This window comes from Pleurodeles waltl, chromosome 7, assembly GCF_031143425.1.
Source record: "Pleurodeles waltl isolate 20211129_DDA chromosome 7, aPleWal1.hap1.20221129, whole genome shotgun sequence".
Taxonomy (NCBI): Eukaryota; Metazoa; Chordata; class Amphibia; order Caudata; family Salamandridae; genus Pleurodeles; species Pleurodeles waltl.
Window position 1 is genome coordinate 1302364591 of NC_090446.1, and position 12984 is coordinate 1302377574.

Here is a 12984-nt window from a genome sequence, read left to right on the forward strand (position 1 = left end):
TATTGGGTGGTTCGCGAAGGCCACACTGTCAATAAGGGCAGACCAGAGGCAGTCAGCAGACATGCTACAGAAATACTGCCAGACTGAAACCACTTTAAAAACAAGCAATGGCAATGCCAATAGGTCTATTAGCTTTGTAAATGACAATGGCCCTCATTCTGACCTTGCCCGCCAAAGTCCCGCCGTCAGGTTACCGTTCCGCGGTCGAAAGACCGCGGCGGTAATTCTGACTTTCCCGCTGGGCTGGCGGGCGGTCGCCTTCAGACCGCCCGCCAGCCCAGCGGGAAAGAGGCTTCCACGATGAAGCCGGCTCGGAATCGAGCCGGCGGAGTGGAAGCTGTGCGACGGGTGCAGTTGCACCCGTCGCGTATTTCACTGTCTGCACAGCAGACAGTGAAATACATGTAGGGGCCCTCTTACGGGGGCCCCTGCAATGCCCATGCCAGTGGCATGGGCACTGCAGGGGCCCCCAGGGGCCCCGCGACCCCCCCTACCGCCATCCGGATCCCGGCGGTCGGACCGCCGGGATCTGGATGGTGGTAGGGGGGGTCGGAATCCCCGCGGCGGTGCAGCAAGCTGCGCCGCCGTGGAGGATTCAATGGGGCGGCGGTACACTGGCGGGAGCCCGCCAGTGGTGCCGGTCCGACCGCGGCTTTACCGCCGCGGTCGGAATCCCCATTGGAGCACCGCCGGCCTGTCGGCGGTGCTCCCGCGGTCCTCCGCCCTGGCGGTCTTTGACCGCCAGGGTCAGAATGAGGGCCAATGTCTTTTACCCATGTGTTATGGAGTGGATGTATGTAGTGTGGAGTGGTATTATGTGGTTTGGATTGGAATTGTTAATTGTGGAATTGTGTGGCGTAGAATAGTGTGGTGTGGAGTGGATTTGAGGAGTGGAATTATGTTTAATGGTGTGCATTAGAATTAGATGGATAGTAATTATGTGGTATTGAGTGTTGAGTGTAATTATATGGATTGGTATTTTGTGTTGTGGAGTGGTATGTAGTTGAGTTTAATTATGTGGTGTGCTGTTGAATTTTGTGGCATGGTTTGGATGTATGTGGTACGTTGTGTGATTGTGTTGTTGAGTTTAATTATGTGGTTTGTTGTCAAATTATGTGTTGTGGAATAGAAATGTGTGGGGATGAATTGTGTGGCGTGAAACAGTGTGGCGTTGAGTGAAATTATGCTGATTGGATTTATGTCGCAATATGTGGAATATATATATATGTGGATTGGTGCTACGTGGCATAGAGTGGTTTTATGTGGAGTGTATTCATTTGGTATTTATTTGGTATTGTAATTATGTGGGGTTGAATCAGGTTGCGTTGAGTGATATTATGGGGAGCGTAATTATGTTGGGTGTCGGTAAATTGTGTGGTGAGGAATTGTGTGGTGTTGTATGTCACACTAAACATCCACGTATGCCACAATGTACCCAGGCAAGTGGCGAGATTCTGTTATTTCACATCTTTTTCAGACTATTCAGATAGGCTTTACATTAATGAAGATTACCATATTTGCCCAAGATCACACACTGTAGTCAAGTGAGAGAGTTGGGATTAAAACCTAAGTCTACTGGTTCCACAGTCAACAATTTAAGCTCCATATCTTTTCTAAGAAATCAAATGTATAATGGCTGATGTGAGCCCTGTGTGCACCTATAGTGTTATGTAGTGGCTGCTATTTTGGCATATTATTTGAAAACTTTTATCTATATTTTCAAGATGGCTGATTGGTACTTAAGAACTAAAAAACTGTTTTAAAAGTTTGCACAATGACGCATAAATGTGCTTGTGTAAGAAGCCTCCAAAAAACTTGCAGAGCTGGGGCAGAATACTTAGCAGAGCAATCTGCAGCTGTAACAACTTTTAACTCACCACAGAGGATTCCAGAGCTATAGAGTGGCGTGCAGTAGAGTGGTGTAGAGTTGAGCTGAGTGATATGTTGTGTTATGGAGTGGCGTGTAGCGTTGTGCAGTGAAATGTTGGGAGTATAGTGTCTTATAGTGAAAGGGCATAGAGTTCAGTAGAGTTCAGTGGAGTAGGCTAAGGAGTAGAGTTTTAGAGTGCTGTAGAGTCTTATGGAGTGATGTAGACAAAGTTGAGTGGTGTAAAGGGTGTTGTGTAGATTGGAGTAGAGCATTTTAGAGTACAGTGGCCTAGAGTGGAGTAAATTGTGAGGGTGAAGTGGCATAGAGTGGAGTGACTTGACGCAGAGTGGCTTGGAGTAGAGGGCAGTTGTGTGGAGTGGCATTGCCTAGATTGGTGTTGTGTAGAATCGAGTGCAGTTGCATGGTGTGGAGTAGCGCAGAGTGGAGTGGCATTGCGTAGAATGGAGTGGTGTTGCATGGAGTGGCGTTAAGTGGAGTGGCGTGGCATGGGGTGACAGCGTGGCATAGAGTGGAGCGGTGTGGCATAGATTGGTATGGAATAGAGTGGAGTTCCATGGTGTAGAGTGGAGTGCAGGTGTGTGGAGTGCAGTTGTTTAGAGTGGAGTGGCATTGTGTGGAGTGGAGTGGTGATGCATGGAGTGGGAGTGCAGTTACATGAAGTGGCATTGTGTGGAGAGACGTGGCGTACAGTGGCGTTAAGCAGCACGGAGTGACATTTCATGGAGTGGAGTGGTGTTGCGTAGAGCTGTGTGTCATTGCGTGGAGCTAAGTGGCGTTGTATGGAGTACGGTCTAATTAAGGCCACTATGAGATTATATGTCACCAAAGACACGGTGTTCCAATCTAGGATGCTTATTCACAAACCACAGTAATCTGGAGTTTCAGTAGCAGTGATGAAATATAGGACTACACTTCTGAATGCATCCAGTTGTTAAACACAAGCTGAGGTTTACAACACGGTCACTGGCGACATGGGGCCTACTTCTATTTCTTTTTTGTTCAGATTGTTTAATGCTTCTTTTTAAATATACCATGCATATAAATATACAAAGCAGTAAATGCAAATATCATAGAATTTATTTTTCTTGTAATATGTCCACATTTGTATCATCATTTTGATGACTCAATAAGTGGAAAGTATGATACTACTGCAAAGTAGTTTAGACAATGCTATTGGATAAGCGACAAACCTTGTCCACTTTCATAATATTCTCAGTTACCATTCTGCACTGGATATGTGGTAGAATACACAGTTGGCCTGCTGAAGGTATAAGCAAGGGTTGTATAGTGGAAAAATAACAGAGCTCTCAAGATGTAGTGTTAGAAATGGGGTATTTGGTTGGCAGTCAGGTTGCTCCCTGTCCAAGCAAGGACCCTCACTCTAGTCAGGGCTAAGGAGAAACACACCTGATTAACCCCCGCTCATCCCCTTTGGTAGCTTGGCATGAGCAGAAAGGCTTAACCCAGAAGCAATGTGTAAAGTATTTGTACCAACACATACAGTAATACAATGAAACAGTACAAAATGAACACCACACAGGTTTAGAAAAATAGTAAATAATTATCTAAGTATACAACACCAAATACGATAAAAATCTGCAGTACACTATTAAAAATATGACTTTAGCAATTAAAAACACAAAAATAGTGCCTAGAAGCACCAATGCTGAAATTTGCAGCATTGTGACAGAGGTGTTTTCCACAATGCGACGCCACTGGCGCCATTTACGAAGTCACACGGACCCCAGGTCGGGGACCGAGGCATTGCTGGATCCGATGAGGCATCGGTACCAGTGCTGCAAGGCAGAGGAGCAGAGGTGTCACGAAGAGGCGTGGGGTCCTTGCTTCAGTGCAGTGGAGGTGAGGTGGCGTCGGTTGTGAGGAGTCGGTCCCTGGGCACCTCCGGCAAAGTCAAAGTCTAGAGAAGTCACGGTGCTGCAGGGCGACCTCACGGGGTCGCGTTCACGTCACAGGTGCTGCGACAGAGTCGGGTGTCAAGAACGTCGGTGCTATGACACTTAGGGCAAGATGTAGAAAGGTTCCCGTTTGTGAGTTGCCAATTGCGAGTCCAAGCGACTCGCAATTTGCAACTCGCAAAAGGGAATGCAGAAAGGTGTCTCAGACACCTTCTGCGACTCGCTATGGGGTCGCAAAGACCCACCTCATAAATATTTATGAGGTGGGTCGCAGTTTGCGGCCCCATAGCGAGTCTAGGCACTCACGGGGATGGTGGCCTGCTGGAGACAGCAGACCACCATGTCCGTGTCTGCTTTTGAATAAAGCAGTTTTGTTTTTTTCTTTTTGCAGCCCGTTTTCCTTAAAGGAAAACGAGCTGCAAATAGAAAAAATACCGAAACCTTTTTGTTTCGGTATGGATCACTGGCTGCTCTAAAAAAATATTTTTGTTTGCATTCACAAAGGGGAAGGGGTCCCATGGGGACCCCTTCCTGTTTGCGAATGAGTTACCATACACTTCAAGTGGATGGTAACTGCGAGTTGATTTGCGACCGCTTTCGCGGTCACAAATCAACTCTACATCGCGGTGCGACTCGCAAATAGGAAGGAAACACCCCTTCCTATTTGCGAGTCGGAAACACATTTTGCGAGTCGGTTCCGACTCGCAAAATGTGTTTCTGCATCACGTGAAGCCTTTTGCGCCTTGCAAACGGCGTTTTTCGCCGTTTGCGAGGCGCAAAAGGCTACTTACATTTGGCCCTTAGATCTTGCAAGTTCTTGGGACATCAGCTGCGTCAGTGACATGGGGCCTACGATGTCGGTGGGGCCATCACGCTTCTGCAAGGTCCACGGCTTCAGGTGCAGCCTGCGTCACGGGTTCCATGCAGCGGCATCCTTACGAAGTTGCATGGCGTCTCCTGGCATCGTTTCACAGGATTTCACCAGAAATTCACTCTCAGGGGCCCAGGAACTGGAATGGCACCCTCCGACAAGCTAGCATCCACATCATGCAGACTCAGAGACTGGTTGGTTAAGCCTTTGCTTTCCCTGAGGCTTCAATAGGAGGTAAGCTCAGTCCAAGCCCTTGGAGATACCTCTCAAGCATAAATGCACAACAAAGTCCAGTCTTTGTCCCGTTTCACAGGCAGAAGCAACAACTGCAGGATAGCCCAACAAAGCACAGTCAAAGGCAGGGGTAGCACTTCTCCTTAGCTCTTCTCCTGGCAGAGGTTCCTCCTGAATCCTTCGAGCAATCTTGAGGTGATCTAAAGTCTGAAGTTGCCCAACTTCAAAGAAGAGTCTCTGTTGTTTACAGGATCCTGTCTTGCCCAGGCCAGGCCCCAGACACACACCGGGGGTTGGAGACTATATTGTGTGAGGGCAGGCACAGCCCATTCAGGTGTAAGTGACCACTCCTCCCCCCACTCTAACCCATCAGGATATGCAGGCCACACCCCAGCTCCCTTTGTGTCACTGTCTAGAGGAGATTCACAAACAGACCAACTGTCAGTCTGAACCAGACAGGTAATCTACAAACAGGCAGAGTCACATTTTCAAACTAACAATCTAAAAACCAACCTCACTAAAAGATGTATTTTTAAATTGTGAGTTCACAGACCACAAACTCCAAATTTCTATCTGTTCTCAAAGGGAAACTGCACTTTAAGGATATTTAAATGCAACCCCCATGGTAACCTATGAGAGAGATAGGCCTTGCAACAGTAAAAAGTGAATTTGGCAGTATTTCACTGTTAGTACATGTCCCACCTTTAACATGCACTGTACCCTGCCCATGGGGCTACCTAGGGCCTATCTTAGGGGTGCCTTACATGTATAAAAAGGGAAGGTTTAGGCCTGGCAAGTGGGTACACATGCCAAGTCAAATTTGCAGTTTAAAACTGCACACAGACACTGCAGTGGCAGGTCTGAGCCATGTTTACAGGGCTACTCATGTGGGTGGCACAATCAGTGATACAGGCCCACTAGTAGCATTTTATTTACAGGCCCTGGGCACCTCTAGTGCACTTTACTAGGGACGTACTAGTAAATCAAATATGCCAATCATGGAAAGTCAATAATACATACATTTTACATAGGGGCATTGGTCAGAAGTGGTAAAGTCCTCAGAGTAACAAAAGCAGCAAAAACAGAGTCCAGCACACAGTAACAACCTGTGAAGCAGAGGCAAAAGGTTAGGGGAGACCACACCAAGGATGTCAGGTCTAACATTTAGCAAAAGAGAGCCCTACTAAGTACCACGCATGTCTAACGTTCACAAGGGGCCCATCAGCACAACCTCAACATCATCTCCTACGCCGACGACACCCAACTCATCCTCTCCCTCACCAAGGACCCACACACTGCCAAAACTAACCTTCATGAGGGACTAAAAGCCATCGCCGACTGGATGAGAGACAGCCAGCTAAAACTGAACTCGGACAAAACAAAGGTCCTCATCCTAGGGCGCACCCCCTCCGCCTTGGACAACTCATGGTGGCCGTCCACGCTGGGTCCCCCACCGACAGCGCACGAAACCTCGGCTTCACCCTCGACTCCTCACTCTCCATGTCAAAGCAGGTCAGCGCCATCTCCTCCTCCTGCTACAACACCCTCCGCATGCTTCGCAGAATTTACAAATGGATCCCAACAGAAACAAGAAAAACAGTAACCCAGGCCCTCGTCAGCAACAGACTCGACTACGGCAACACCCTCTACACCAGTATCTCATCCAACCTCCTCCAACGCCTCCAACGCATCCAAAATGCCTCCCCCCGACTCATCCTCAACATCCCTCGCACTGCCACCTAAGAGACCTTCACTGGCTCCCATCAACAAGAGGATCACCTTCAAGCTCCTCACCCACGCACACAAGGCACTCCACAACACCGGACCATCATACCTGAACAACAGACTCAGCTTCTACACCCCCACCCGCCATCTCCGCTCCGCTAACCTCGCCCTCGCCTCCGTCCCCTGCATCCGACGCAAATCTTCCGGCGGCAGATCATTCTCTTACCTCGCCTCCAAGACCTGGAACACCCTCCCACCGGATCGACGACAGACCCAGGACCTTCTTTCCTTCAGAAAACTACTCAAGACTTGGCTATTCGAGCAGTAGCAGCACCCCCCCCCCAAGCGCCTTGACACCCTCATGGGTATGTAGCGCGCTTTACAAAGTGATTGATTACTTGACTGATAGATATAACGCACAATAGTAAATGTTTTGCATCACTACATTGATGGATGTTAATCGCACAAGTATGATGAGTTCAGTTTAAAGAGAGTGCTTTCAGGGATTTCACACACTTTGTAACTCAGAGACAGTATGGCCATAATTAGCTACAAGAGGCCAATCAAAATACGGATAAAGACAGACAGTTTTGAGTACCACTTTGAACGACAGCCTCTTATTCATGGAATTCTCTTTTCACCCTTATCTTTCAGTCGGGGACTGCACACTTGCAGCCAAGCAAGTCTGCCTGGCCAGCATTTCCTTAACTTTTCCACCTAACTGCTCACCTGACAGGCAGCTGACCTCCCAGCCCCTCAAACAATAGATTGGTAGCGTTACAAATACAAGGTTGTGCCCTAGCAAAGTCTAGACCTGAGTGCCAGAGAGGAAACACACTGTTTTGAGCGTATTCATCTGTCTGCTGCAGATTGTACACTTTGAGCAGCGATGCTGTGCCAGTAAGCAGAAGGTAATTTATTAGGTTTGATGACAGACTGATGGTTGGTGAATATGGGAAGGCTAATGAAGCATTAATTAACAGTTAATGTAAGTCATTATCACATGAAGCCAACTTACTATATGTTGGGATGTACATGGCATCTCTTTATGGTACATGTTCCCCAAAGAAGTGCACAACGTTTTGGAGAGTACTTGCTTGATGAGGCAATGTGCAACTCCTATAAATAACCAATCGTACGGTACCCACATTGCATATGAATACAGGAAATTAATGGTGGACATATTTAGGTTGTTGCTTACTGTTGATCAGCACAGCTGGTTTACAACTGACTTGGTAGGGCCCCTCCCTTCCATGTACTTAAATGAATTTCTACACTGTTGAAGTTCAAGGGCCACAGTCCTTATGGCATCCCTTCCACTTATGATGTATCCCACTCCAAGGTAGACATGGGGTAGAAAACAATAGACACTAAAATAATAGTGGTGCACACTAGGGAATCAAATAGTTAAAAAGTGGCCCACATTCTGCAAACCAGGGCAGTTGTGAACTTGTACAGGCACGCTGTAGAAGTGTTTTCTAAGGTTTGTGATACTGCAAGCATTTGTGCTTGATGGAGGCAATGTCTGGTGTAATATCAGGGAAGTCAATAGAATATTGCCCCACCAGACCATAAAGCACACCCATAAACAGCCAAAAGAACAGCCCACACACACTCACCTGTCAGACCAGCCCTTCTGGCAATGTCAGATTGGCCCACAGCCAGCCCAACCCTGATAATAACCAAAAACAGCTGAGAGAAAGAGACAATCACCAAAGTCTTGGCTCACGGTGTTAAAGGGGACGGGGCAGCGTGCGCGAGGGGGAGGAGGGTGGTGGCGGCAGGGAAAAAATATTAATATCATTAAAAAAATTAAGAAAGAAACTTACCTGAACACCGTACTCTGTCTGCTGCTGCTCACCGTCTCCTCAGCATGCTGCAGGCACAGGCTCCCAGCCTGCCCTACGGCCAATCCTGACGCTGCTCAAGGCATCGTCAGGATTGGCCGGGAGCGCCCCGCCAGGGCACTCCTAGGCAGACTGGGAGCCTGTGCAGGCTCTCTCCAGCCCAGCAACTTTGTTGCTGGGCTGGTGAGAGCCCTGTGCGCATGTGTGTTTGGTCGTCCCGAGACGGCCGGCCAAACACAAATGCGCTCTGAGAGGAGTGCTCTGTGCACTCCCCTCAAGCGCTTGTCACTCCGTGGCCCTGCCCTTTTTCAAGAAAAAGATAATAAACACCGTAATTTATTTTATTTAAAAAACAAGCCAATTGTACTTTAAAAATGTGACTTCTTTAAGAAAAATGGCAAGACAAGCTTTTTTACAAATCATTGTTTAAATAAAAGTGGAAAAAAGGGCGATATAGCTTTAAAGGCTGCAGCATAAGGAACCTTAAAAACCTGACACTGCTACTTCAAGGAAATACATATCATGAGCATCCCATCATGCCATGTCATTAGCAATTACTTCAGGTATTTCATAACAGGTCCTGCAGGCACTGGAGCACTCAGTTTGGCTATTTTGACTGTTTTCATTGTGAAACCTTTATATACATTGTAATTTTCCCTTCATTTGATGTCTTGTGAGACAAGGTGTGCTTTTTAAAGTTTTCTGAAAAATGTTTTTTTCTTCAAAAATGCGGTCTCTTTTTTGTTGAATATCCTCCCTTTGGGAGCAAGATGATGCTGACCTACCCACATAATCTCTACACTGTGTGCCCACCAGAATAGCAATCAATCTGTAATAAATGGGGGCAGCCAAAATTACATATTATTTTTTTTTAATGTTCTTTCTTAAAAAAAGGTGTTAAAAGTATATAGTTTGGAAACGTGCCCCACATGCAGTACATGGGTGGGTCTATTTTGTACTTTTACTAATTCTCCTGGAAAATAACTAAAAATACAGGTAAACAACTTTTGTGTGTAGCAAACATTGGGCACATTCTGAGTGAAAACTTTGCTACAATCTGGGCCTCATTACGAGACTGGCGGTCTTAAGACTGCCAGCCCAGCGGTGGTGGTCCGGACCGCCACATAAAGACACTGGCAGTCCGTCTGCCAGGATTCCGACATCTCCGCTGGGATCGGTGATCCAGACGGACTGATGATGGCGGAGATTGCAATCCACCATGGCAGCGCTGCATGCAGCTCTGCCCTGCGGATTACAACCTCATTCTCTGCCAGCCTTTTCATGGCAGTTTGACCGCAATGAAAAGGCTGGTGGAGAACAGGATGGGGGCCACAGGGTGGCCCCTGCACAGTACCTTCACGATGTTCACTGTCTACTCTGCAGACAGTGAACATCGCGAGAGTGCTGGTGCACCGTGTGAGCTACAGCATTGCCACCGGCTCGATTACGACCCGGAGACAATGCTATAGCCTATTTCCCAAAGCAGACAACATCGCGAGGGTGCTGGTGCACCCTGTGGGCTACAGCATTGCCACCGGCTCGATTACGACCCTGAGACAATGCTATAGCCTATTTTCCACAAGGCCAGCACCGACCTAGCGGGAAACTCCTAATACATCTAGCGGAATGGTCACCACGAAGGCAGCGGCCACCCTGTCAGGAGTTTGAAGGATGTGCTTTATGGTCTGTCAAACTTATAAGCGGGCCCTCTGTCTCATTTGCAATCAATGATCTCTGTGTTTTTGTTATCCATAAAAGCACAGAGGGATCCAATAATACATTACCTAGATGGTTCTGCTGATTAATAAAATCCCATGTTTTTTAAAACAATTCAGTCTCTTAATTGCATCATTCCACTGTTTATTGCACGTAGGGTGTTTCGTTTAAAAAATACATTCATCAGTAGCATCAACCTTAGCTTTTCTGTCAGTGTACATCAACACTTCACTCCACCAGCTCATTGTGCTTGCACAGTCACAGGTGGCCCTTTTGTTTAGAGTTACACGTAACATCTATACTTTCCTAGAAAATATTAATTGATATTCTTGGGACAGTAGTCCTTTGAATGGTTTACAAAAATGGTGCTACCATGCCCTCTTCATTTACCCAAAGTGGTTTGTTTTCCACCTGTGGACTACACAACATGCGATCTAATGGGAGGTGTTCCATGTTTTACCACAAGATTCAGACAGCAGATTCCAGCCCTTTGTTAAATAGGTACACTGAGAGTGTCTCCAGTGGTGGCTGCCACAAATCTCAAGGGGTGGGTGGGGTGCAGAGGGCGGGACGGGGATGGGTGGAAACAATAAAATATATGTTTTTTTAAATTACCTGTCCTGACACTGCCGGCTGCCTCGCTCTTCTTCTCTCCTGATGGTGTCCAAGCAGTCCCTGGGACACCAGAACAGGCTCCCCAGGCAACCTTGGCATTGGTCTCATGCTATCCCTAGTATGAGAGTAGCGTCAGGATTGGTCTGACTATCTTGGTCTGCTGCTCAGACAGTGCATTGGAGTCTGTGCTGTTTCTCCAACTCGGCTGTGCAACTCAGCCGGGTTGGGAAATCTAAGTGTGCATGTCTGTTTGGCCAGCCTAAGACGGCTGGTCGAACTGACATGCGCACTAAAGTGCACTCCACTCCTCCTCCCCCTCCCATGGCCCAGCCCCGCCCATCCCTGCACATGTTGTAAAATAAAAAGATAATCAAATATCATTTTATTTTTCAGATGCTGGCTCGAAGCTAGTGAGGCAATGATCCTTCGCCTTTGCGGAAGAGCCGCCCCTGTGTGTATCTCCAGCAGTTGTAGAGCATTGCTCTTAAAAGGGGATTAGAAGGTTCTTGAGGCATCTGTAGGACTTCTTTTTTTGCCACCTTTATTGCATAGAATAAGCTTTGGCCATTTGACTTCACTATCCGTTGAGAATCAAGCGCATAAAAGGAGTAGCTTGGTCACCCAATTCAAGTTCAATAGCGCTGTTTGCCTTGGGGTGAGTTTAGTAAAAGAGAGTACACATTTTGAAGAGTGTCTAGAACCCCAAACCATCACAAATCTTCCGCTCAAACAGAACACAAACAACAACAATAACATCATCAAATACTACGAAACTACTTCATACAGCTCAACATTCACACCACCTGGTATCCATCTTCAACCATCCTCTAGTAACACACGAGGTTCCCACTGACACAGTTCTTTCTGTACGAGAAAGAAACACATCTGCTGCCGGCTCGATATTGAGTATCATTCACCAAGTCACCAATACAGGCCCCTTTACTTTATGTTTAGCATCGTAGTGCTCATTCACAACTAGCTGTTTTGAGACCCACTCCGATAACTTCATCTACTCAAATGTAACATTTTTACTTGTGGCCACTGAATGAGGATTAAGTTTACCAGCAAGTATCCTTGTTCTCATAACCTCACATGGCACCAGACCTATAGCATTGTCTATACAATTGCTGATCCTGCTGTGGTATAACAACGGCATCTCTGCTTTCATCCTAAGCCACTCTTAAGTTTATAATAAATACATTGTTGACCAAGCTCAAACATGTCTAGCATTACCCTGGAGCAAAAGTGAACTGAATTATCTGTATCAATGTAATTTAGCAAATAGTTTTTCCAGAAAAGTGATTGGTCTCTTAGTGGTCATTCTTTGCATACATCCCACCCCTTGGTCCCTGTGATCTGCAGCTACTAGTACGAAGCAGTGCCTTATACCGAGTACATCCATAGCTAAAATGTAAAAGAAATTCTGGAACATTTCACCAAACATAGCATGGGCACCTTATATATTGTGGATTTCATCATCATTGGTGCTTGTTGTACAGCACTTCTCAAACTTTACAATCTAATCCCAGCTAACAGAGCAACTCCTAACTACTTTTCTCAAATGTGCGCTTCGATCAGTCCCATATGCCTATTATACTCCTCCTGATCCCACATATGGGAACCCTCTGTTAACTACCATCAACCTCAGTGGTCCTGCAACCAATTCATCAGGCCACATCGCCTCAGCCACCCTCAACATAACTCATCACTACAAACTAAAATGCCATGTTCCTTACCATGGCCTCCCAGCCTTCATTAATACGGTTGTCTTGACTGGAGATACCACCTCTTTAAGCCCCTTCTCCTCTGTCTCCTCTGTCAGGGCACCAGGACGCCCTTACAAAAACAAGGATGGCCACATTACATGTTCTTTTTTTGGCCCACTCAAAACCCACAGTAAATATCTCATTCATTTTTACCAGATGCAAAAACAAGCCTACACCTCCCTTTAAACCCTAGATTGCCATTCTTCCTCCTCCTTACCCCTAAAGACAAAGGACCTGATTTAGAGGTAGGCACTAAGGTGACATCTGCAATAAAAAGACTATTTCCCACTGCTTACTTCTTCATTCCTATGTGTCCTATAGAATTCAGGGGAAGGTGGTGTTCCAAACAAAGAGCTGCAGCACACCTCACCATCATTAACACCCTTTCTTCAAATCTGGTTCT

At 46.7% G+C, this 12984-nt stretch overlaps 1 protein-coding gene across 1 annotated transcript in view; it reads left to right on the forward strand.

The window, feature by feature from the left end:
- Window positions 1-12984, forward strand: part of LOC138247046 (sacsin-like) — a 149002-nt gene that overhangs the window by 114830 nt on the left and 21188 nt on the right. The gene's annotated exons all lie outside the window — the stretch shown is intronic.